Source organism: Oncorhynchus mykiss, chromosome 16 (assembly GCF_057628025.1).
Source record: "Oncorhynchus mykiss isolate SJ-2025 chromosome 16, ASM5762802v1, whole genome shotgun sequence".
Lineage (NCBI taxonomy): Eukaryota > Metazoa > Chordata > Actinopteri > Salmoniformes > Salmonidae > Oncorhynchus > Oncorhynchus mykiss.
In genome coordinates, this window is record NC_143037.1 from 40,748,194 (window position 1) to 40,773,417 (window position 25,224).

Below are 25,224 nucleotides of genomic sequence, written 5' to 3' on the forward strand. Positions count from 1 at the left end.
AAATTAATTATTCTCCTGAGAAATCATTCCATAACTGCAGGAAGCAGCTGTACATTTCATTGAAATGACATGGAAACAACGTTGATTCTACCAGTGTGTGCCCAGTGGGATATTGCTTACACCTGTAAAATCCTCTCAGATTAGTGTGTAGGGCTTAGGGGTCTATTTGGGAGTGGGTCGTTTACTCTCTTTGACTACATGCTCTCCATACCTGGGCATACCTGAGGTGCATTCAATATGACAGAGTGGTGTTCATCGTTTAATTAAACGGAAACGGTACTGTACTAAAAAAACAGTTGGCAAACGATGTGGCCCAGAGGGTGATTGTGTAAGGAGGTGTGCTGCATGAGTTTTGCGATTTCAAATGGTCACACCCATATTGATCAGGCCACACCCACCAAACGGGAGTAAATATACCTCAAAAGAACAGTGTGCACCATTTTGGGAAAACGTGTAGTTCGGTACAAACTTACGGTAGGAAATGTTGATCCGAACTGAATGCACCCCAGGGTTGGGGTCAATTCCATTTAAATTCCAGTCAATTCAGAAAGCAAACCAAATTCTTATTTAAATTCCAAATGTTCCTCATTGAAAACCATTGTAATTGTAATTTCAGTTATCTTCCTGAGGTAGTATTGCATTACCTTACCTCCAAATCACATTATTGCTCCTTTGGAAGTCTGCAGAAGTTTATATTAGCTGAAACGGCTAGATTAACCCAACCCCGTTCAACAACCCTGCACCCCCACAGCAACTTGCCAAATATCCCCTATTTCTCCTTCACCCAAATCCAGATAGCTGATGTTCTGAAAGAGTTGCAAAATCTGGACCCCTACAAATCAGCTGGGCTAGACCATCTGGACCCTCTCTTTCTAAAATGATCAGCCGCAATTGTTGCAACCCCTATTACTAGCCTGTTCAACCTCTCTTTCGTATCGTCTGAGATCCCCAAATATTGGAAAGCTGCCGCGGTCATCCCCCTCTTCAAAGTGGGAGACACTCTAGACCCAAAGTGTTAAAGACCTATGTCTATCCTACCCTGCCTTTCTAAGGTCTTCGAAAGCCAAGTTAACAAACAGATCACCGACCATTTTGAATCCCACTGTTCCTTCTCCGCTATGCAATCTGGCATCAGAACTGGTCATGGGTGCACCTCAGCCACGCTCAAGGTCCTAAACAATATCATAACCGTCATCGATAAAAGACAATACTGTGCAGCCGTATTCATCGACCTGGCCAAGGCTTTCGACTCTGTCAGTCACCACGTTCTTATCGGCAGACTCAACAGTCTTGGTTTCTCAATGACTGCCTTGCTTGGTTCACTAATTACTTCTCAGACAAAAATTAAATGCATGCTCTTCAACGGATCGCTACCCGCACCTGCCCGCCCGTCCAGCATCACCACTCTGGATGGTTCTGACTTAGAATATGTGGACAATTAAACATACCTAGGTGTCTGGTTAGACTGTAAACTCTCCTTCCAGACTCACATTAAGCATCCCCAATCCAAAATTAAATCTAAAATCAGCTTCCTGTTTCTCAACAAAGCAGCATTCACTCATGCTGCCAAACATACCCTCGTAAAACTGACTATCCTGCCGATCCTTGACTTTGGCGATGTCATTTATAAAATAGCCTCCAACACTCTACTCAGCAAATTGTATGCAGTCTATCACAGTGCCATCCGTTTTAGTCACCAAATCCCCATATACTACCCACCACTGCGACCTGTATGCTCTCGTTGGCTGGCCCTCCCTTCATATTCGTCACCAAACCCACTGGCTCCAGGTCATCTATAAGTCTTTGCTGGTTAAAGCTCCGCCTTATCTCATCTCACTGGTCACCATAGCAGCACCCACCCATAGCACGTGCTCCAGCAGGTATATTTCACTGGGAACGAATTGCAAAAATCACTGAAGCTAGAGACTCATATCTCCCTCACTAACTTTAAGCATCAGCTGTCAGAGCAGCTCACAGATCACTGCACCTGTACATAGCCCATCTGTAAATAGCCTATCCAACTACCTCACCCCCATATTGTTATTATTTTTATTTTTTTGCTCCTTTGCACCCCAGTATCTGTACTTGCACATTCATCTTCTGCACATCTATCACTCCAGTGTTTAATTGCTAAATTGTAACTACTTCGCCACTATGGCCTGTTTATTTATTGCCTTACCTCCCTAATCTTACCTCATTTTCACATACTGTATACAGATTTTTTTCTATTGTGTTATTGACTGTACGTGTTGTTGTTTGTGTCTCACTGCTTTGCTTTATCTGCCGGGTCGCAGTTGTAAATGAGAACTTGTTCTCAACTGCTCTAACTGGTTAAATAAAGGTGAAATAATAACATAAAAAAATAAAAAATAACAGCCAATAAAATCTAGGCGCTGTAAGCCACGCCTACATTTTACTGGACGTTACATTTCTAGAACCCTCCCCCATTGTCTCATGTCAGATGGCTTCAATCTAATGCTACATGCACTTGCCAGAAGCCAGCGCAGACGGCAGTTACTCTTTCTGATGTGAGACGATGCCACCCCCCCGACATGCCTGTAGATTGTATGCTGCATGTAATGACATGTGCCACTGGGTGTTCGTGCTCCTCACTCCAAGGACATTCTATTTAGTACAGTCTTGTGAAGACGAGAGTGTGGAGAACTCATCAAAAATTACTTTTGAAGCGCTGCACACTCAGTGCTAATGCATTACCTTTGACCAATACAGACAAAACCAGATAACTACATAAATGAATAGCTAGCTTGTAATTTCATAATTATCAGCCTTGATGGGTAAGCTAGCTAGCTACCAATTCTTCATCAGTTCGCCTGTGATCTATGCAAACTACAGTGGATATTTCAGGCAGTTAAACATGCCATAATTAACACAGTACATATTTATTAATGTATCAGGATAAAATGTTATAGTCAGGCAACATGTTATGTGTTGTGGGTTTCATAACCACGTCTTTATAACAATTCAATAATAATGATACAAGAATTCAGTTCAACCTTTTATCTCGAACGTGATCATCTCAACATACCACAACTCCCATGATGCTCTGCAGCATAACTCCAATATACAAAATCTCCTCCATTCCTTATTAAATTGCCCCCATTATGAACAACAGTCCTGAAAAAGTGACTGTGAGCCCCTAGGTGACGACTGTAACAGTTCTGGTCCACTCACAGTACTCAACAGTAACTTATCAGTGTGTCTTTTCCAGATGAAGTCCTCTGAAGTCTGGACAGTGTGGGACACAGGACCAGTCTGAGCAATGACTGTAGCAGGAACCCACTTTGGTCTGTTGAGGCAGTACCTAGATAGTTTCTTCAGGATTGGAAGCTCTGTCCTTTAAAACATTTTTTTAATGTAACTAGGCATGTCAGTTAAGAACACATTCTTATTAACAATGACAGCCTACCCCATCCAAACCCTAACAATGCTGGGGCAATTGTGCACCGCCCTATGGGACCACCAATCATGGCCAAATGTGATAACAGCCCAGGATTGAACCAGGGTCTGTAGTGATGCCTCTAGCACTGAGATGCAGTGCCTTAGACCGCTGCACCACTCGGGAGCCCGCTCAGTTCATGTTGTCACAATGCCTCCTTTGAGTTCAAAGGTTTGAGTAGGTTGAAACTTGTGCGTAGCTCTCTCTTCATGAGTAGTGATACAGAAAAAGCCTTGGTGGTTGTATGTGGCATGTTCCTGTAGGATAGCAGGAAGCTGTTCAAGCATTGGTGCCATTTCCCTTGACCCTGAGATGCTTTCAAGTCATGTTTCATGGTCTGCACAAACCTCTCCACCAGCCCGTTGGTTGATGGATGATACGGTGCAGACCTGATGTGCTGTACGGCATTCACCTGTAGGAACGAGGCCATTTCTTTGGACATTTCTGTGGTCCGTTGTTGTTAACGAGTTGGAGTAGCGATCCAAACCGACTAAACACTTCCACAAGCTTCTCAATGGTCTTCTCAGCAGTAGATCTCAGGATGGCAACCACTGGCCACTTTCTATGAGCATCCACGACCACGAGAAACAAACTTCGACTGAACCTGTGAAGTTGACATGCATGCATTTCCATGCCTCCTCCATCCAATCCCATGGATGAAGAGCTGCAAGTTGAGGTACGTTGTTAACCTTTTAGCATGGGGAACATGTTTTTGCTTTCTCCTCAATGCCTCCATCCAATCCAGACCAAAAGTAGCTTTGTGTGATTTCCTTCATGCAAACCATTTGATTCACATTTCATTCTGCCTTCGCTGGTTTCCTCAGCAAAGGCGGAATGATAACTTTCCTCCCCCACAGCAGACAACTGGAAAGGTAAGGTTTCAGTTCCGGAGCATTTCCTGCGGCTTTACCTTGGATGATGATGTACATCACTTCAGAAAACACCTGGTCGTTTCTGTTGTTTCTCCGCACTTGTGATGAAGATGTCAACTTGGCATGACTCAGTCTTGACCACAGGTAGTGGTAACCTGGAAAGTCCATCTGCTTAGCATTACAGTTCTGACTTGTGGCACTTGATGTCGTAGGTGCTGACAACAACAAAGCCCACCTTTGCATTGCTTGCTTGCAGTATGCGGTCCAAAGATGCTAGTCAGTGGACAATGATCTGTAGGATGATCAGTAAGAAGGGTGAACTTTCTCCTGTACAAATAGTGGTGAAATTTACGCACTCCAAAAACTATTCCTAGGGCTTCCCTTCTATTGCGTTGTTACTTTCTGCTTTCTACAATGTCCTTGATGCAAAAGCAATTGGCTTCTCTTCACCGGAAAGCATGATATAGGACATGACTGATATAGGACAACAACATCTCCTCCCCGCTGATCCTCAACACTGGGGCCCCACAAGGGTGCGTTCTGAGCCCTCTCCTGTACTCCCTGTTCACCCACGACTGCGTGGCCACGCACGCCTCCAACTCAATCATCAAGTTTGCGGACGACACAACAGTGGTAGGCTTGATTACCAACAACGACGAGACGGCCTACAGGGAGGAGGTGAGGGCCCTCGGAGTGTGGTGTCAGGAAAATAACCTCACACTCAACATCAACAAAACTAAGGAGATGATTGTGGACTTCAGGAAACAGCAGAGGGAACACCCCCCTATCCACATCGATGGAACAGTAGTGGAGAGGGTAGCAAGTTTTAAGTTCCTCGGCATACACATCACAGACAAACTGAATTGCTCCACTCACACAGACAGCATTGTGAAGAAAGCGCAGCAGCGCCTCTTCAACCTCAGGAGGCTGAAGAAATTCGGCTTGTCACCAAAAGCACTCACAAACTTCTACAGATGCACAATCGAGAGCATCCTGGCGGGCTGTATCACCGCCTGGTACGGCAACTGCTCCGCCCTCAACCGTAAGGCTCTCCAGAGGGTAGTGAGGTCTGCACAACGCATCACCGGGGGCAAACTACCTGCCCTCCAGGACACCTACACCACCCGATGTCACAGGAAGGCCATAAAGATCATCAAGGACATCAACCACCCGAGCCACTGCCTGTTCACCCCGCTATCATCCAGAATGCGAGGTCAGTACAGGTGCATCAAAGCTGGGACCGAGAGACTGAAAAACAGCTTCTATCTCAAGGCCATCAGACTGTTAAACAGCCACCACTAACATTGAGTGGCTGCTGCCAACACACTGACACTGACTCAACTCCAGCCACTTTAATAATGGGAATTGATGGGAAATGATGTAAATATATCACTAGCCACTTTAAACAATGCTACCTTATATAATGTTACTTACCCTACATTATTCATCTCATAGGCATACGTATATACTGTACTCTATATCATCGACTGTATCCTTATGTAATACATGTATCACTAGCCACTTTAACTATGCCACTTTGTTTACATACTCATCTCATATGTATATACTGTACTCGATACCATCTACTGTATCTTGCCTATGCTGCTCTGTACTATCACTCATTCATATATCCTTATGTACATATTCTTTATCCCCTTACACTGTGTACAAGACAGTAGTTTTGGAATTGTTAGTTAGATTACTTGTTGGTTATTACTGCATTGTCGGAACTAGAAGCACAAGCATTTCGCCACACTCGCATTAACATCTGCTAACCATGTGTATGTGACAAATAAAATTTGATTTGATTTGATTTGATTTGACTGCTCCCACATCATAGGGACTAGCATCACAAGCTAGTTGGATGGGCAATGAAGGGTCGAAGTGTGCCCAGATTAATCTAAATCCCTCAGTTTCTTCTCCGCAAAGAAACCCACAGTACCTCCAGAGATGATATCTAGACCATGAACACATTCTAACCATTCTGATTGGTCCCAGAAGTTGATGGCTTGAGCCAGAGCAAGAACACACATGGTTAAAGCAGTGTTTTGAAAATGCGTCATTGGCTTTGATACTCTGATTGGTTAGAAATGATCCAATCATTTTGACATGAGTGGTGTTATACAAAATTTGACTTAGATGATGGCAGTCACACTGAAGCACGTATCAAAACATAGAGCAGCGGAAGAAATCAGTTTGAGTCTTTAGGCAACAAATTAAGTGTAATATACAATGACATCGCAACACAAAAAAACACATAAGTAGGAGGCAAAAATGGTTCCTACACAAGTAAAGAATGAAAGACATGCTATACAATTATGAGCGGTAATCAAATCTGTTATTTTATTTTTTTCCTCGCCTGGTACGTTAGGTTATTTTTTGTGTAACTGTGCTTTCAGTCCCACTGGCAACCACCAGAGGAGGCTCAAATCACATAGGTCTACATACAGATTTTGAGGCGATGCTAATCATTGAATTTCTTCCTGTATTACCACCTGGAACTGTGAATTTATACCGTTCTTTGTTGTTTATAACTAACTAACTAATGTTTGTGGTGGTAACACTTATGTTTTGGGCAGGGGATAGGCCTACGTATGGGAATTTGCTAAATCATTATATAACGAATATAATTCAAATGAGGAAAAAATTATCCATTATTTCAAGTATTTAACTTGTTTTTGTGAAAGTTCCACGATGTCATTCATTTATTGCGCTTCTTGCTTGTCTGTAAACAATGGCTCACTGCGGGACGAAGCAATTGCGCTCCCACAAAATAAGTTGCCCACTCCCAGATATGCCTAAAAAGAAGTCTGCCACTCAGTTTGAGCTTGTTCGTTGTAGTAACTGTTCCTCTGAACTACCCGTGCGCAAACCAAGCGGCTTGTCAGCTGTGGGGATCCTCAAAGACAACGAATGTACCATACGACAACTGACACAGTGCTGCTCGGTAAAGATAGGAAGTGGCAGTAAAGTAAACGCACGTTTTTAGAATAATTTGTCAAACAATTTGCATTTGGATTAGCTGGAGAACAGACACTTTTCTCTCGCTAATAACGCCGGGGAGCTCACATCGAGACTCCGTGACATCGTAATTTTTAAGGTAAGAATACAGTTTGATTTGAGTCCCTTTAAAACTAAAATTTACTTCAAGTTGTTTTTAGTGCCTAATAAACATTATAACCTAGAGGAGAAACAAATGCGACAATTCGGACTACGTTGAATGAAACACATTACGGGCTAGAGTTTCAAATGTAACCTCATTCCATAGATTTTTAAGATGGGAAGGTGCAATAATGTATTACGTTGTTGCAATACTTTAAAAGTTCCTATGTTGTCAAAAAACAAGTCCAAGTCGAATGTAATATCACTCAATACATCCATTTGTCCATGAGCCTTTTGTTAAAACGTTTTTAACACTAACCCCTGCACCGAATGAAGGTATCCTTTGAAATAAAAACTGGTTTTGCGTATGAGTGTATTGTATTGAATTGCTCCGTGGAGACAGTGTCTAGTGTGATTATTCCACTTGGGGTCGTTGTTCAAATTGTCTAGGCATAGACCATCAAAACAAATATTTTGTTTGTGTATTGTCTGACTATCATTTGGCAATTATCAGACAAACTATTGATGTACCACCATCACTTTTGGACATTAATGCAAGTAAAGCTGCCAGCATGCCATTCTCCTTCTCCCATATGTAGGGATTGATGAGAGGATGATCCAGCTGACACAGTTGGGCTCCACTGTCACCTGAATACTGCAACTGGATGTGTTGTGTGATTTTTCAAATGCCATTTTCAGCTGCTGTCATAATCTTTTGGATACAGACAGACACATCCTCTTCCTAACTGTCTAAAGCTGTTCCCCCTTTGAAATTAGCTTACAACTTGCCATTGGCAAAATCAGTTGAATTTGTACATATCTGTATGTTTGCCTAGGTGTGATTCTGAAAAGGTTTGGTCTTATCTTTTAACAGGGGCTACAATTATAGCCTAACAGTGGAAGTGTATATTTTTTTACATAGCCACTCCCTTGCTTTTTCTTTCTACTGCAGGAAATTATTGTGTAATATTCAAACTTTATTCATACAGTGGCCAACGTTTATAAAGGATCACATTTTCAGCTGTGATCAGGCTAGAAGGCTAGAGGCTTTGTTTAAAATCCCCCAAAATCCTGTTTTGCACCCAATAAACCCTATTGAGATGCTGCTTTCATTTTTTTCCCACCCCAGTCGATTTTCACTTTCTTACCTTGTGTAGGTAATCCAGAAGTGCAATAAACAAAACCAGATTTATATATATTTTTGTATACCAAAGGACAACCTTTTTCTAGGTGTATTGGCTGATCAGATGTAATTTGATTACGTTGGATTAGGGTTTTGATTATCCAGCATCTTACCCTAGCCCAGTAACATCAGTACAGGAAGACTTTGTAGTAAAATGGCCATGGGCATGACCTTCGAGCTCTTACTCTTTCACTTGTTTTGCTGTTCAAAACCCAGACGGACATTCTTGAATAGCAGGCCATCTGCTAGTCCAAGTGCTTTTTCCATGAGCACAATATCACATTACCCTCAGATCACTTTGCAATAGAGTGGGGGATGTGATTTGTTGGCAAGGGGGAATACAGTCTCATTCCCAGTAGTATGTCTTCAACACAATGTCTGGTAAGGCCTTTACATTTGTGTGGGTGGCTACCACCAACACCATCTTTGCTTCCGCTAAAAACCCTGCCATCAGATTGGTTGAGACTTGTGGGCTCACTTTCCTTGGCTGGCAAAGACACCACCGGGGATAACTCTCAGATTTGGATTGCTGTGTGCTTTCGCTCATGTCTTAAAACTGTCTGACTATTTGGCCCAGAGGCCTATTTCAAGTTTTCAGGTAACAGGAATGAACATGCCGGCCTCCAGTCACCACTAGCCGGCCTCCTTCCGGTACCCTGCCCTGAACCTTAGTCACTATTAGTAACCGGCTACCACCCGGTACTCTACTCTGCACCTTAGAGACTGCTGCCCTATGTGCGTAGTCACTTTAATAATGTTTACATATTGTTCTACCCACTTCATATGTATATACTGTATTCTAGTCAAGGCTCATCCTATATAACTACTGCTGTACACACCTTTATATTCATATACTGTCCATTCATACCATTATATAAATGTATTTTATATTTATATTCTAGACTCTGACATTGCTCGTTCTGATATTTTTGGGATTTGTGTGTTGTTTTATACTGTTAGGTAATACTGCACTGTGGGAGCTAGAAACATAAGCATTTCGCTGCACCTGTGATAACATCTGCAAAATATGTGTACGAGACAAATGCAATTTTGATTTGAAAAGATCAAACGTTGAAGGCACTAGGACCTCTCAGATGGACAAAATAAAAAAAACTTCATCAGCAGCTGCCGTTCAATCTTGCTTTGTGACTACATTTTTTACAAGCAAGAGAAGGGAGGCTGTCATCTACGATATATATATATATATATACTTGATTGATAAGTGAAATGTTAAAGGGATACTTTGGGATTTTGTCAGTGAGCCCTTTTATCTAGTTCCACAGCCTCCAATGAACTCGTGGATACCACGAAAGTTCAAGTTTTAAGTTTCAATGTCACATGCACAAGTACAGTGAAAGGTCTTTCTTGGAGACACAAAGCCCAACAATGCAATAATCAATAACGATGTATTGCTAGAAAACAAAAAAACACGAGTAAGTAAGCATACCATATACAGGAAATATTTAAAGTCAGTTCCAATACCATATTTACATGTGCAGGGATACTGGAGTGATGGAGGTAGATATGTATAAGGGTAAGGTGACTAGGCAACAGGATATAAGATAAACAGAGTAGCAGCAGCTTGCATGTGTAGGTGTGTAGAGTCAGTAAAAATGTACGTGCATATTATCTGTGAGTGAGCAAATGATGGAGTGAGCGTTTGTGTGCATTTTGGCGTGTGAGTGTGTAGGGCTCTGTGAGTGTGCATAGAGACAGTGCAAATACTGAAATAAAAGGTCAAACTCGGTCCGTGTAGCTATTTTGTTAGCTATTTAACAGTCGTATTGCTTGGGGATCGAAGCTGTTCAAGAGCCTATTGGTGTCAGACTTGATGCACCGGTACCTCTCTTTTTCAGCCTCCTGAGGGGGAAGAGGCACTTTCGCACCTTCTTCATGAATGTGCGTTTAAACCATTTTAAGTCTTTAGTGATTTGGACACAGAGGAAGCTGTCTACCTGCTCCACTGCCGACCTGTCAATGTGTATGGAGGCATGCCCCCCCCCCCCCCTCCCTGTAGTCCACAATCAGCTCCTTGGTCTTGCTGATGTTGAGGGAGGGTTTGTTGCTCCGGCACCACACTGTCAGGACACTGTCCTCCTCCTTGTAGGATGACTCATCGTCGCCGGTGATCAGGCCTACCACTCGTGTTGTCAGCGAACTTGATAATGGGATTAGTCGTGCGTGGCCACATGGTCATAAGTGAACAAGAAGTACAGGAGGGGACTAAGCACACACCCCTGTGGGGCCCCTGTGATAAGGGTCAGCGTGGTGGAGGTGATGTTGCCTACCCTCACCACCTGGGGTCAGCACGTTAGAAAGTCCAGGATCCAGTTGCAGAGGGAGGTGTTCAGACCCAGAGTCCTAAGCTTGTTGACGAGCTTGGAGGGGATAATGGTGTTTAACGCTGAGATGTAGTCAAAGAACAGCATTCTCACAGGTATTCCTCTTATTTAGGTGGGTGAGGGCAGTGTGGAGAGCAATTAAGATTGCGTCATCGATTGATCTGTTGGGGCGGTATGCAAATTGGAGTGGATCTAGGGTGGCTCGATGTTGTCAAAGCGTGCATAAAATGCATTGAGTTTGTCTTGTAGAGAGGCATCATTGGGCAGATCATGGTTGGGTCTTCCTTTGTAATCCGTAATAGACTGTAGAACCCTGCCACATGTGGTGGGCGTCGGAGCCTGTGTAATATGATGCCCCCATATTCCTATATTTTCCTTTTGCTCGTTTGATGACTCTGCGGAGGTCATAGCAGGCCTTCTTGTACTTATTTCTGTCTTCGTCCATAGCATCAGGGTTGTCTGTGATAGCTCTGTGTTCAGTAGCCCTGCTCTTTAGTTTAGCGCCAACCTCTGTGTTAATCCAGGGAATTTGATTGGGGAAGAAGCGAACCCTCACCATGGGTACAACGTCGCCGATGCATTTTCTAATGAAGCCTGTTGCTAACTAGTGCTAGCGCAATTGCTAACTATTGTGCGAACGTTTGCGAAACTACCTCTAACTTCCTTCATACTGAACACAGAGACAAATGGTAAACACAAGTTAATCTGACTCTGGGTAGTATCCCTTTAATGATGTAGGCTAACCCTTTTGCTTTTCTCAACATGAGAACAAGCTGACCGAGGGGTGATTTGTTGGCACTTTTGAAACAGGATGCTCACTGTATGAGTAGGGGGTTTCCCAGAGTGACAGTTGCAAACCAGTATGTTCTGAGATAATAAAAAGTAACTCCTCACATGTAACATGAGCATTAATGGAACTTAGGGATTTTTTTTTTAGCTCTGGCCAGCTGGTCTAGCCATTTTTCCTCATCCTACTCCGACTGGTCGTGTAGACTTGTATTCTAGGCCCCAGAGACATAGACTATTGACTATTGGATTGGTGGAGATCTCAAGACACAGTCTCAGTTCAGCATGGCAAAGGGGATTGACACTTGTCTTCCTCTGAAGCAACAGTAGATATACTTAAAGTAATTATTCTCACAGTGGAACAAGCCTAGATGACAGAGACTTGACAATAGGGAGAGAGTGGGTCAAATAACTCCAAGCATATCTAGACAGAAGGACATCTTATAGTAATCTCCTTTAAAAATATATTTTTGAGTGTTTGGGGAGAAGATCTTGAGGTTGGGGGTGGGGGGGGGGGGGTGGTTGGAAGATCTGAGAGGTCAAGGATTGTTAGGAGGTATTTGGGGCGTCCACCCCATCAGTCACTCTAGCAGCAGCTGCGCTGCCCTTATGATGCGTCCTTGTGCTGCGGGGTGGGGTTTTATGATCTGCCGGGGTGTGGGAGGTTGACAAGGGGGCACCAACCATGGGGCACCACTCTGGACATACTGCGCAGAACATCACTGTGAGAAAATGAAGGAATATTACAAAGGATTTACATGGTGAAAGTATATAAAGTATTTTAACTGGCAAAAGTTATGTGACTATCATAGCAATGTGACTACCATAGGTAACTATGACGAACATACTGTACATCCTGCTGTTTTGGTAATTACATCTTTCAGCCAGACCTGTAGCTTGATGCACTGCACAGGTTGAGTGTACTGTACAGTTGCCGTATGCAGATCTCAGAAGCTGCCAACTCCCTGACTGCTCTGCATTACATCACTAAGCCCACCCAGGATAGAATATTCATTAGCTAATGCTAACACGTGTGAAAGCCCTGCATAGTTTTCCTTATTTTTTAGGTAAAACTGTCTCTCTCTTTATGTCCTTATCTGCTTTCATGTCTCCCCTCTCTTTCTTGCAAGTCACTGTGGAAGTTGGAACACACGCCGGCTGCTGATCCTGCTCTGAGGCTGTGCCCATTTGATTTGGCTTCCTAATAAATACCCCTTTTCATTAGTGGTAAGCAGCTTCTGTGTTGTGCTTACTAATGATAAGCTTTTCCATTTCCTGACTAAGCTAGGGACAGTGCTGATGGTCATTACCCTCAATAGGGACTGGTGGACTGGGTTGAAGATGAGCACTGTCTGGATACCAAGTTACTGCCTTTTTTTTGTTATTTCCCTGGCCTTTGGAAACAGGTGATTTTAGAGCCTGAGGAAACAAGGATGGTCACAGCAAACACCAACTGCTGTAAGATAGGTTAACAGAACATTGTTTTGCAAAAACATATTCCCATGGGCTGTTTTTCCACTCTATTTTGGTGTCATTACATTGTATGCGGTTTTCCATCAAGGCCTTAAAGGCTGTTCAAGTTCTATAGGGAATGTCAATTGATAATGTCCCTACGATCCACCTTAACACTTGAAATGTATAAAAAAATAAACGTAATCTAATTTTAAGTGTCAGTCTGCTGAAAATTCCCCCTTTATCATAGCTCTTTGCAGTCCCATGGGAAGCCCCAGATATGGAGGGTGTGGTTATTGTGCCGTAACATGGCAACCTCCCTCCCTCCCTCTGAACACTTGCCTGTGAGCCCAGCTCAGCTATGCAAGTTATTTCAATCACAGTTGTTAGCATTCCCTTGCTAAACGACATGCCAGTAGAACCTTGTGGTCCCAACTGGAGCCTGGCATGACTGACAAATGGTGTTTATGCAGTATGGCATCAAATGTTCAGATATTAAATTATACATTATTGCACAAGTAATGACTAAAATCAACCTAAAACCAGTTAATTGATTAAACAAACCTCCAAGCATCTTATCCCTCTGTCAATCGAGTTAATGCATATGGGATTACTGTACTTGAACAGAGGGGTGTATTGCAAAGTCAGCTTGGCTTCTCACAGTTTTCTCTGTTTCTCATCTTTATTAGCAGTGAAGGGGATTTGGAGAGAGTCTGGGTAGATCCTAGATATGGGTTCGCTTTAATCCCCTTTACCTCAGACAATGAGATTGAGGAAGAGGAAATATTCACAGTCAACAAAGGTTAAGGACTATGGTCATGTTTCTTTGCGCCATCTTTTTTTTTAACTTCCAATATCTAACTTCCTGAAACACATTGACGGTTTTGTTAGATCCTCCTCAATTATGTGACCTGTGACTCGATATCAGAATGAAATGCTAATATTCAAAATGTTACTTTCTACCTTGCTTCTCCTAAGTTGTTTTGGAGGGTTGTTTCAGTATCGTCATTGCTATTTAGATTATCAAGAGTTTTCTTGTCCCTTGCCCCTTGTCCCTTGATTTGAAGGAAAATGCTAAAGAAAAGTAATTCATTAAAGTTGAACTCAAGCCTTGACTTTAAAGATTAGACCACAGGGCTGGCCTCCCAGTCTTGATGCTCTGCCCAATACGCTGTGCAAGTGAACGCGTTCCTAAATCAAACTTCCGTGTTCATGTCCCTTGTCTTTTTGAATGGGCTTGATGATGATCTCATAAATTTCAGAACAATTATGTTCTTGTTTGTTTATGAATTTACTTCTGCCAGATGCCTTTCACTAAGTTTTGGCACTGAAGACCCTTTTTTAAAAAGCCTACAAAAGTTCAAAAACCGAAAGGCTACTTGCTGTGTCATTTTGCATAGCGTGTATGTCCCAAACTGGTTACCGTCTCTAGGACATTTGGGTCACCAATAACTATCCTTTTTTTTGAGTATTAGCGTGCCAGTTTGTTTAGACATTTAGAAGGGAAAACTCAGCAACAAGGAATGCAAAATAAATATTTTGGTTATTTGAAGTCAACCTTTTTATTTTTAATCTTTGCATGCTTTGAACGATGTTGACCTTAGGTCTCAGTCAAAGGCAAGTAATTGGCTTCACAAAACATTCCCTTTTGATCTCAAAATAATGAATGACATGGTTGTTCTGAAATGTCCACATAGTTAAACAGACCAGGGACGATAATGCTGATATCTATCTATGTAGTGCACATGAATGTGCAGTAATGGCGTGTATTCAGAGAACACATTCAGAGACCAAACCAGAGCCATTATGGTAGGAGCAGAGTAGAGCGGATGGCACGAGATGCTTGTACTTACATTGACAGTAAATACCCTCAAATCGAAGAATTAAATCTTAATTCCAAGAAGCTCACAGTATCTTGATCTCAAAATTCAAGATGCTTGTTTAATGTTTACCAGATGTCATTCAATTGATTATTCAACTAAAGTTTCTAATATTGCTAGTAGGCCTTAGACAAAACTATTCCATAGAAGTAACATTCTGCATTATATTTAGCCTCTTCTTCAAATTGTGTTAAAGGTTAGTTTCACTCAGACCGTGGTGAATAAGCAGATGCAGAGTCCTTTTTCTTTGCAGACAGATTTATCCGGATGGTTGTATTGAACCTGAGGAGTGGCTTTAAATTACTTCAATCTCTGGTTGAAACCTAGCTACGTCTCAGACCAATGGAAGATGCCTTCTGCCAAGCCTCCCTACTTAGTGGTCTCTGAGACTGACTGCTTAGTGTTCTATCAAATGGCAAGTATTGGAATTTCTGTCTGTTGAACTTTGTAATTTAGTAGAGGATCTTGGCCAAGAAGACCGTGCTGTTTGTTCCAGTTCTATAGTCAGCAGAGAGTAAAACATGCAGCGTTGTTTTGACCACTGCAGGCGACTCTGTAGGCCTACAGCCTATTCCATCAAATCTCGGTAACACAAACACGTATTCTATTTCTGTGCGCATACATTTGCATTGTGTTCCGTATGCATTGCCTGTCATTTGATTCCTGAGAGTCTTGTCTATGTATGCCTCTGTCCAGGGATCTACTCAGTCACAGCACCTTCATTCATCAGTCTAACCTTTATTGTAAAGACTTCTTGGGGACTCTTGAGCAGAAGTCAAGTTGTGGTAGTGGGGTAAAGAAACGAAGGAGATTGTATTTTCCTAATTCGGTAGCTAGGTCTAGAAAAACAAATTTTCCTAAGAACCTACAGTATTAGAGTAGACCACACAGTCTTTCTGTGGGGAAAGTGAGACAAACAAAACAAACAGATCCTCAAGCTCAGTCTAATACTTTGAGCCTCTCTCCCCTCTCTCTGTCATTGTTCAGTCAAAGCTTTGCTGCTTGCTTTTCCATGTATACTGAACAAAAATATGTGTTGATCCCATGTTTCATGAGCTGAAATAAAAGATCCCTGAAATGTTCCGTATGCACAAAAAGGTTATTTATCTTGAATTGTGCACATCCCTAGTGAGCATTTCTCCTTTGCCAAGATAATCCATCCACCTGACAGGTGTGGCATATCAAGAAGCTGATTAAACGGCATGATACTTACACATGTCCATGTTGTGCTGGGGGACAATAAAAGGCCACTCTAAAATGTGCAGTTTTGTTGAATATTAATTTCTCTACCATAAGCCACCTACCATAAGCCACAATTTGGCAGTATGTCCAACCGCCCGCACAACCGCGGACCACGTGTAACCATGCCAGCCCAGGATTGTCTGAGGCCAGCCACTCGGACAGCTAATGAAACTGTGGGTTTGCACAACCAAAGAATTTCTGCGATCCTGTGGCCCATTGTCATGCCATTCATCCTCCACCATCACCTCATGTTTCGGCATGATAAATACACGGCCCCACATCGCAAGGATCTGTACACAAGTTGATTCCATGGCCAGTATACTCACCAGACATGTCACCCAATTGAGCCTGTTCGGGATGCTCTGGATTCCAGTTCCCGCCAATATCCAGCAACTTCGCACAGCCATTAAAGAGGAGTGGGACAACCTTCCACAGGCCACAATCAACAGCCTGATCAACTCTATGTGAAGGAGATGTGTCGAGCTACATGAGGCAAATGGTGGCCACACCAGATACTGACTGGTTTTCTGATCCCCGACCCCACTTTTTATTTTTTTTAAAGGTATCTGTGAGGGCCTAATTTATTTATATAAATCAGTAAAATCTTTAAAATAGTTGCATTTATATTTTTGTTTAGTGTAGAGCTTGGCATTGCTACAACTCTCTCTGGTGATCTAGCAACATACCCCAAGGGACCTTAACCCTGCCAGCTCTCATCTGCAACATTGTGTTTTCTGTGAGGATGTGATATGAGTCAACTGAGTTGTTTGCAATAACAAAAAGTAATTAGTTAGAAAACATCCATGTCAATGAAAAGACAATGTCCTATGTGTTCTCTTTTTGAGACTTGCAGTGTTAGCTCAGGGATTTGTGTGTGTTATTTACCTTTCTAATTGCTGCTGTTAAGAAAGAGGCTAGCCTCAAACCATCAATTTGGGTTTAAGATGACAGCATTTGGAGCTTTTACTGTTTTTTCTTAGCACAATAATTATATAGGCTTACTACCACAACACTACTAAAGACTGGAGCAGGCATTTTTAAGTCTGTCTTGGCCTGTCTTGATGTACAGTCATGTTGTCTGAATGCTTCAGGGCCTATGAAGTTGGAAATGTGATCCAAGAACATAATTAAGTGGTATACTGCATCTGCTCATCTTCATATACCTCTGTAATTATACTTATAATTGATTGCAACTGTTATTAAAATTTCAATTGAATCAGCAATTCAACTTAATCTAAATACACGGAAACAAAAATTTACAAGAATACTCAAATATACAGAAAATATTTTAAATCCTAGATACTCAAATACCTGTGTTTGAACCCAGGTCTGATTCTACAACATTTAACCCGAGCTAAGAGACCCCATATCACTTTGAGGCAGCATTCATTTCACACATGGTAACAGATTTAACGCTGAACTTTTCCACAGCTTGCTGCATATCACAATTTTTAGACATTGAATTACATTTTGGAGATGTCTGACATTAGCAAACATGGCAAAGTGGAGCCTATTGGACAAGCATAGCTGGCGACGTGAAATCCCACCTCCAGCAAGAGGATATGTTGCCAGACGCCCCAAAGAAATCTGATTTGCCGTAGTACATGCCGATGCTGTAGCCTACATGCATTGTGACCACACAGTAGCTCCATACAATCCATCCATTGTGGCAACAGTCTGCTAACCAGGAGGTGTGTTCTCCTCTCTGTTTATACAGATGAGCCTCCCCGCATCTCTCCCTACAAGCAGCCCTGGCAACATATTGTTTTAATATCTTGCTTTCAGCTCCATGTGTAATGGCAATTTGAGAAGGAGCAGGGCCCACATGGTGGCTGTGTTTTAATTGGGCGCTCCAGGGCATTCAGTGGCCTCTCCTCTCTCTTCTGTTCTGAGACGTGCTGCAGTCTAACCAGGTCTGTTTGTCCAGCTGCTGGATTACCCCCCCCCCCCCCCATCCCCCCCTCCTTTATTCTCTTTTTAAATATATGTGCACGCACACACGCATTCACGTGCACACACACTTGCTGAGAGTTTTCCAATTGGCCTTTGTCATGACAAAAATGGGTTACGTTTTCCCCCTTCACTCAGTGGCATGTCCAAAGGCCATGTCTATCTGTCTCCCTCGGTCCTTCTCCTCTCCTCCTCTCTCTCTTTGTATCTTTCCTTTTCCGGGGTGTGCAGTTTGACCCTGGTTGCCCTTGACACATGTGCCTCTAAAGGCTGAACCAATCAATATGGCTCTCAGGGTCCAGTGTCAGATGTCTCAGCTCACTAATTGAATTCAACATTTCAGTTTATGCATGAATGGAGGGGCTATAGGCTAATATGCAGCATTGTTGTTTTGATTTGGACTTTTTGGTTTGGGGACATAAAACAGTAGGCCTAACCTATTTCTAAAATGTCTCCAACTCAATCTCAAAAAGTGGCTAGAATAATTTGTTTGGAGCCTGAATGTTGCTGACCTGTGAACAGAGGGAATATGTTCATTTTATTTCAGAGAATAAAACTCGCAGAGTCAGGCGATGTCAGTGTGCACTTTTTTTTTTTTTGATCACTACATGATTCCATGTGTTATTTCATAGTTTGATGTCTTCACTATTATTCTACAATGTTGAAAATTGTAAAAATAAAGAACCCTGGAATGTGTAGGTGTGTCAACTTTTGACTGTGTGTACGTACAGACAGACAGTTGAAGTCGGAAGTTTACATACACCTTAGCCAAATACATTTAAACTCAGTTTTTCACAATTCCTGACAATTAATCCCAGTAAAAATGCCCTGTCTTAGGTCAGTTAGGATCACCACTTTATTTTAAGAATGTGAAATGTCAGAATAATAGTAGAGAATTTATTTATTTCAGCTTTTATTTATTTCATCACATTCCCAGTGGGTCAGAAGTTTACATACACTCAATTAGTATTTGGGAGCATTGCCTTGAAATTGTTTAACTTGGGTAAAACGTTTTGGGTAGCCTTCCACAAGCTTCCCACAATACGTTGGGTGAATTTTGGCCCATTCCTCCTGACAGAGCTAGCGTAATTGAGTCAGGTTTGTAGGCCTCCTTGCACACACATGCTATTTCAGTTCTGCCCACAAATGTTCTATAGTATTGAGGTCAGGGCTTTGTGATGGCCACTCCAATACCTTGACTTTGTTGTCCTTAAGCCTTTTTGCCACAACTTTCGAAGTATGCGTGGGTTCATTGTCCATTTGGAAGACCCATTTGTGACCAAGCTTTAACTTCCTGACTGATGTCTTGAGATGTTGCTTCAATATATCCACAGAATTTTCCTGCTTCATGCTGCCATCTATTTTGTGAAGTGCACCAGCCCCTCCTGCAGCAAAGCACCACCACAACATGATGCTGCCACCCCTGTGCTTCACGGTTGGGATGGTGTTCTTCGGCTTGCAAACCTCCCCCTTTTTTCTCCGAACATAATGATGGTCATTATGGCCAAACAGTTCTATTTTTGTTTCACCAGACCCTTTTTGGTCATCAGACCAAAAAGTACGATCTTTGTCCCCATGTGCAGTTGCAAACTGTAGTCTTGCTTTTTTATGGCGGTTTTGGAGCAGTGGCTTCTTCCTTGCTGAGCGGCCTTTCAGTTTATGTCGACATAGGACTCGTTTTACTGTGGATATAGATACTTTTTGTACCTGTTTCCACCAGCATCTTCACAAGGTCCTTTTGCTGTTGTTCTGGGATTGATTTGCACTTTTCGCAACAAAGTACGTTCTTCTCTAGGAGACAGAACGCGTCTCCTTCCTGAGCGGTATGACGGCAGCGTGGTCCCAAATGATGTCAATTAGCCTATCATTAGCTTCTAAAGCCATGACATCATTTTCTGGAATTTTCCAAGCTGTTTAAAGGCACAGTCAACTTAGTGTATGTAAACTTCTGACCCACTGGAATTGTGATACAGTGAAATAATCTGTCTGTAAACAATTGTTGGATCAATTACTTGTGTAATGCACAAAGTAGATATCCTAACCGACTTGACAAAACTATAGTTTAAGAAGTTTGGAGTGGTTGAAAGCAAGTTTTAATGACTCCAACCTAAGTGTATGTAAACTTCCTACTTCAACTGTGTGTGCATGTGCATGCGTGCATATTACCTTTCAAAACTTTGGGGTCTTGTTTTTGAATAACATAAAATTGATCAGAAATACAGTGTAGGCATTGTTAATGTTGTAAATTACTACTGTAGTTGGAAACGGCTGATTTTAATGGAATATCTACATAGGCGTACAGAGGCCCATTATCATCAACCATCAGTCCTGTGTTCCAATGGCACATTGTTAGCTAATCCAAGTTTATCATTTTTAAAAGGCTAATTGATCATTAGAAAACCCTTTTGCTGTTCATAGATTGTGCACAGAGTTAGCCTACAGTTTTATAGTGAATTTGCATTTAAAAAAATATATTTCCAAAATTAATAGCCTGACACATTACATTATTTAGCTACCGATTCTCACCACTGTGCGTTTCCACCTCTCTCTCCTTCATTCTTTTCTCGAGAGCTTAGAGGGGGGCTGTCAACAGTTTAATTTAAAATATGTTTTGTTGTGATGTTGTATCGATGTTCCCGAGCAGATTTCATTTTTTTTCTCCAAATTAAGCATGGGGTAGCTGCAGGAACAGTGTTGGAGAGCCCATGGCATACAGAGTTTGGGTGTACTATCAACTGTCGCCCAGCGAGAGGCTGCATGCTTCTCAAACAGTGGTTGATGCGTGGAGTGAAATTAGTGTGTTTTATATGCAATTAGGCATTTCTATATGCAATCCTGTGTGAAAGCAGAGCTCTGATGGTTGCCACTAAAAATAGGAAGTTCCCAACCTTCTACTACTGATATTTATTTCTCAGCTAAAATATTAAGCATTGCTCAGCTATAAAACCAGAGTAGCCAACCCGGAATGATTTAAAAACGAACCTCTGGCCTCCATTCGCTATGAGAGCGCATGGATGATGTCTTCCCCCCCTGCCTCTGTTTCTTCCCATTTGATAATGGACCTTTTCTAAATTGAAATAAACATTATATATTAGTAAAGACTAGATTAAATTGAGAATAGTCTGATGGATGAAAATATGCTCACGTGATGAGAGAACAGCTTGTACGGCAAAGAACAGAGTGCAAGCTTTTTTTGCTACTTTTTCAACTCCTCAATAGTCTACAGTCGCATCATGCAGCCCAATAATGTTTGGATTTCTAAGACATTATAGGGTGTGTATCATTCACAACTAAATTTGCCAATTAACTGTCATATAGGACCTGTTTCAAATGATCACTTTTACGCTCAACAAAGGGAAAGGGGTATACCGAGTCATGCCTTAATCAACATCCACGGTGCCTGGGGAACAGTGGGTTAACTGCCTTGCTCGGGCAGAATGACACATTTTTACCTTGTCAGCTCCGGGATTCGTTCCATCAACCTTACGGTTAGTGGCCCAATGCTCTAACCACAAGGCTATCTGCCGCCCATCTTCATATGCGCACTCGCTCCGGAATTAGAAAAATATGCAGTTTTATTCAGCTAAATTCAATTATATTCTTCTTACTATAAAATCATATATTAGAAAATAATGGCACAGGACTTACAAGCATATCATCTGCTAAATGAACTAGCCTACAACCTATATGGCATGGCGTATAGCCAGATAACATGCAGTAGGCCCACTCATATTCTGTTCTTCTGAAATACATTTTCTTCAAAATATAATGTTTGTTTAGACCTGTCTAAAGTAATGGATTTATTCTGATGGTGTATATTAAAAGGATTTAGAATTGTTTTAATGTAGATGTTCCAGAGGCACATGGCATGTATGCGTAGAGGTCGGGAGATGCTTAATGTGTTTGTTAATTAATGGTAAATTACCAATACACCGACAGTCATTTGCATGGGAATTACTGGCTGACAAAATTTCATGACCACCACAGCCCTACCCATGAGCCCTGTCATTGCATTTACTGAAACCAGCATCCTTACCCACTAAGCAACCACCGACACCAGACTTCCATGGACATTGAAAGTAGTTACAATTTGGTCAGTCCATCCTTCCCTTCATCTCAATGTCAACAGACGTCATTTTTTGGTACGGTCCGAACCAGCTTTAATTTCAACGTCCACAGATGTTGATTTTTGGACCGGACTTGATTTGGCCGAAACACAGACGTCCATGATTGGTTCGAACCGGACCACATCTGAAGCAGTCGTAGACATTTGGAAAGCACTGTACAGTCGTTTTTATTTTATTTATTTTTTTAGCATAGTACAGTAGAGCACAAAGTAGAGTACAGTACACAGTAGAGCACACGAGTTGAGTACACTATTGTTCTGTAATGTACAGAGCTCTACTGTTCTGTGCTTTACTGCACTCTACTGAGCTATACTATGCTGTACTTTGTTGTGCAAACTTGTGAAACAGACATCTATGATTGACTGGTTCAGATTTAGTCTGGGACCAACCAAATTTGGTCTTGTTTGGGGGGGGGGGGGTGCTCATTTAAATAATAGACAAATATGAAAAGGAGGATAATTGCATATTTATACTTTTATTATTATTTTTTTACCAACAGTATTTAGGATAAATCATCATGAAGCGAATTATATTCATGTCTATAATTATGCATTTCTGTGTAGTAACAGATCAGGGACCCATGATGAAATTCTGTTTGCATAATTCTGTTTCCATGGAATTGCCCATAAAGTGAATCCTCAATCCCTCTGGAGAGAGATATATATATATATTGTGAAATTCAATGTCACCATCTAGTTCAAGACACGTGGTTTTAAATAATTCAAACAACCTCTGCCAATTTTGGTTAATCCGTCAGTTCCACTGGGAGGGCATGGCCAAAACGGCTAGCTAGTGTTAGCTAGTTAGCGAAAGTTAGCTAGCTTAGCAAGATTAATGTGAACCTAGCATTGGTACTCGGCTAAGTTTAGGTAGCTAGCTAGCAAATGTCTGTTAACTAACAACGCAGGCACATTTGAAGGCACAGGTCCCTCATCAAAACATTAGCCTATTCGACTACATCAAGGGAAAGGTATTCCCTGAAGGCTGTTCTATTCAGGAACAATGCTTATGGATTGCCAGTAAAGATCTGTGTGGATTAGCACTGAGTGTCCTGTGGAGGAGGGATTGTGGCTCTGCTTACTAAGCTAATTAATCTCAGTCAGCAGTCTGAACATCCTCTTTTAATGAAGCTTTCGGTCTGGGTCACGGCACAGTTTGGGGATTTGGATAATTATTCAGAGATTCAGCAGTGATGCCAGCACAGACCTCCCTCTATTGTATTGTAATAGCCGTGGCAAAAACTCTCCGTCAGCTCCCTCTCTGCTAATAAGTCCAAACACTGGTATCTACTGCTGGGCTTTCCCCGGAATGCCAGGTTGCATGACTAGTTGCACTGAAAAATAAAGCTGAATGAACACAGGCTTATGTCAGTTTTTTTATTTCTGTGTTTATCTACATATTTTCTGCAGTGCGTCATACAGTAGGCTATAGATTCTCAGGGCAGTAAAGGCATAAAAGAAAGTGTCTTGCTGAGCAAAAATGTTGCTTAATAGTAGGTGATACTTTGGAGAGAGCCGGCCGGGGCAGTGGGGAAGAGGGAGTAGTGGTGTGGAAGAGGAGTGTACCTAACTAACCATCACGTTTCAGTCCCTGTGGAACACTTTAATGCTCTGTTTATCTTTCACTGATCTGGGCACAGCCAAAACCTAACACACAGCCGGCCACTGCAGCATACCAGTATTTACGGCGATCCTTTGATGTTAGTATCTACAGTATGCAGGGCTTTTCTGTCGCTGACTGGAACTGACCATGTACGTTTTGCTTGGCCTTTTGTTTGGGTGAACTTAACTCACTGACTTGATGGTTAATACACCAACGCTGAGTTAAACCCTCAGTCAGTCTGGCTGAAACCCATTGAAGCCCATCCACTCCCTCATACTGGCCTGATCAATGATTAATGCAGTCCCCAGGTGTCAGTCCTGTTAGCAGACTGTCTCAGGACCTCAGGGGAGTGAGCTCCTGGTCTGACTCCTCCCAACCCCCATGCTATGTTTCCCAAGGCTGTCTCTCTCTCGCTCGCTGTCCATCTCTCGCTGTATGTCGCTCGTGGTCTCTCTCGCTCGCTTGCTGTCTCTCTCGCTCTCTGTCTCGCTCGATCTCCAAGCATCAGAAAGATTGCCTCAATTAAAGGCGCGGCGGGGTACCCTAAGCCATTATCCATATTAGTGTTGGGTCCATGACTGTGGCTCTCTTAAACAAAGACTTTCTAATGCTCTGTGGTGCGGCTCATCCATAATTATTCTGCTCAGTCTGATTTAGAACCCCATCTAGTCACAATTTACTAATCTTGTATCGAAATTGCATAAGAAAGTCTTTGTTTGTGAAAGATGTCATGGATTTCAGTTAAGATCTTTTCACTGCCTCCTCCTGCAGGTTCCATCCTAGATTTCACCACCCTATTGTCCTCAGGTCATAATTAAACACCTTTGCTTTCGACACAGCAAGCTCTGCACATCCATCATTAATGATTTTCTGTCAGGGTTTAGAGAAAGGGGTTGTGTGTGTCACATGCATGCACTTCTGCTTAAGAGAGAAAGAGTACACTCTATTAACCATTTGACAATTGAAGACCTCCCACTCGTAGAGACCTGCTCTGATTCTCTCCCTCTCCCATTATCTTTTAAATGAAGCTGTCTGTCATTCAGCACACGAACAGAAGGCCACTATAGCTCCCACCTGCCGGGCTCTGCCCAAAACCCTTTTTTGGAAAGGCATTGTTTTGTAGTGATTTATTTATTTATTTATTTTTTAAATATAATTTAGACAGCCAAAAACAACACATGTACAGTGCATTCGGAAAGTATTCAGACCCCTTGACTTTTATCCACATT

General features: G+C 42.1%; 1 protein-coding gene across 2 annotated transcripts in view; it reads left to right on the forward strand.

The window, feature by feature from the left end:
• Positions 1–7,113: 7,113 nt before the first annotated feature.
• The window catches only part of plxnb1a (plexin b1a), a 50,657-nt gene continuing 32,546 nt past the window's right edge, over positions 7,114–25,224 (forward strand). For both annotated transcript variants that reach the window (XM_021565733.3, XM_021565734.3), the window contains exon 1: positions 7,114–7,429. The gene's annotated coding sequence lies outside the window, so the exon portion shown is untranslated. The remainder of the gene's footprint in view (positions 7,430–25,224) is intronic.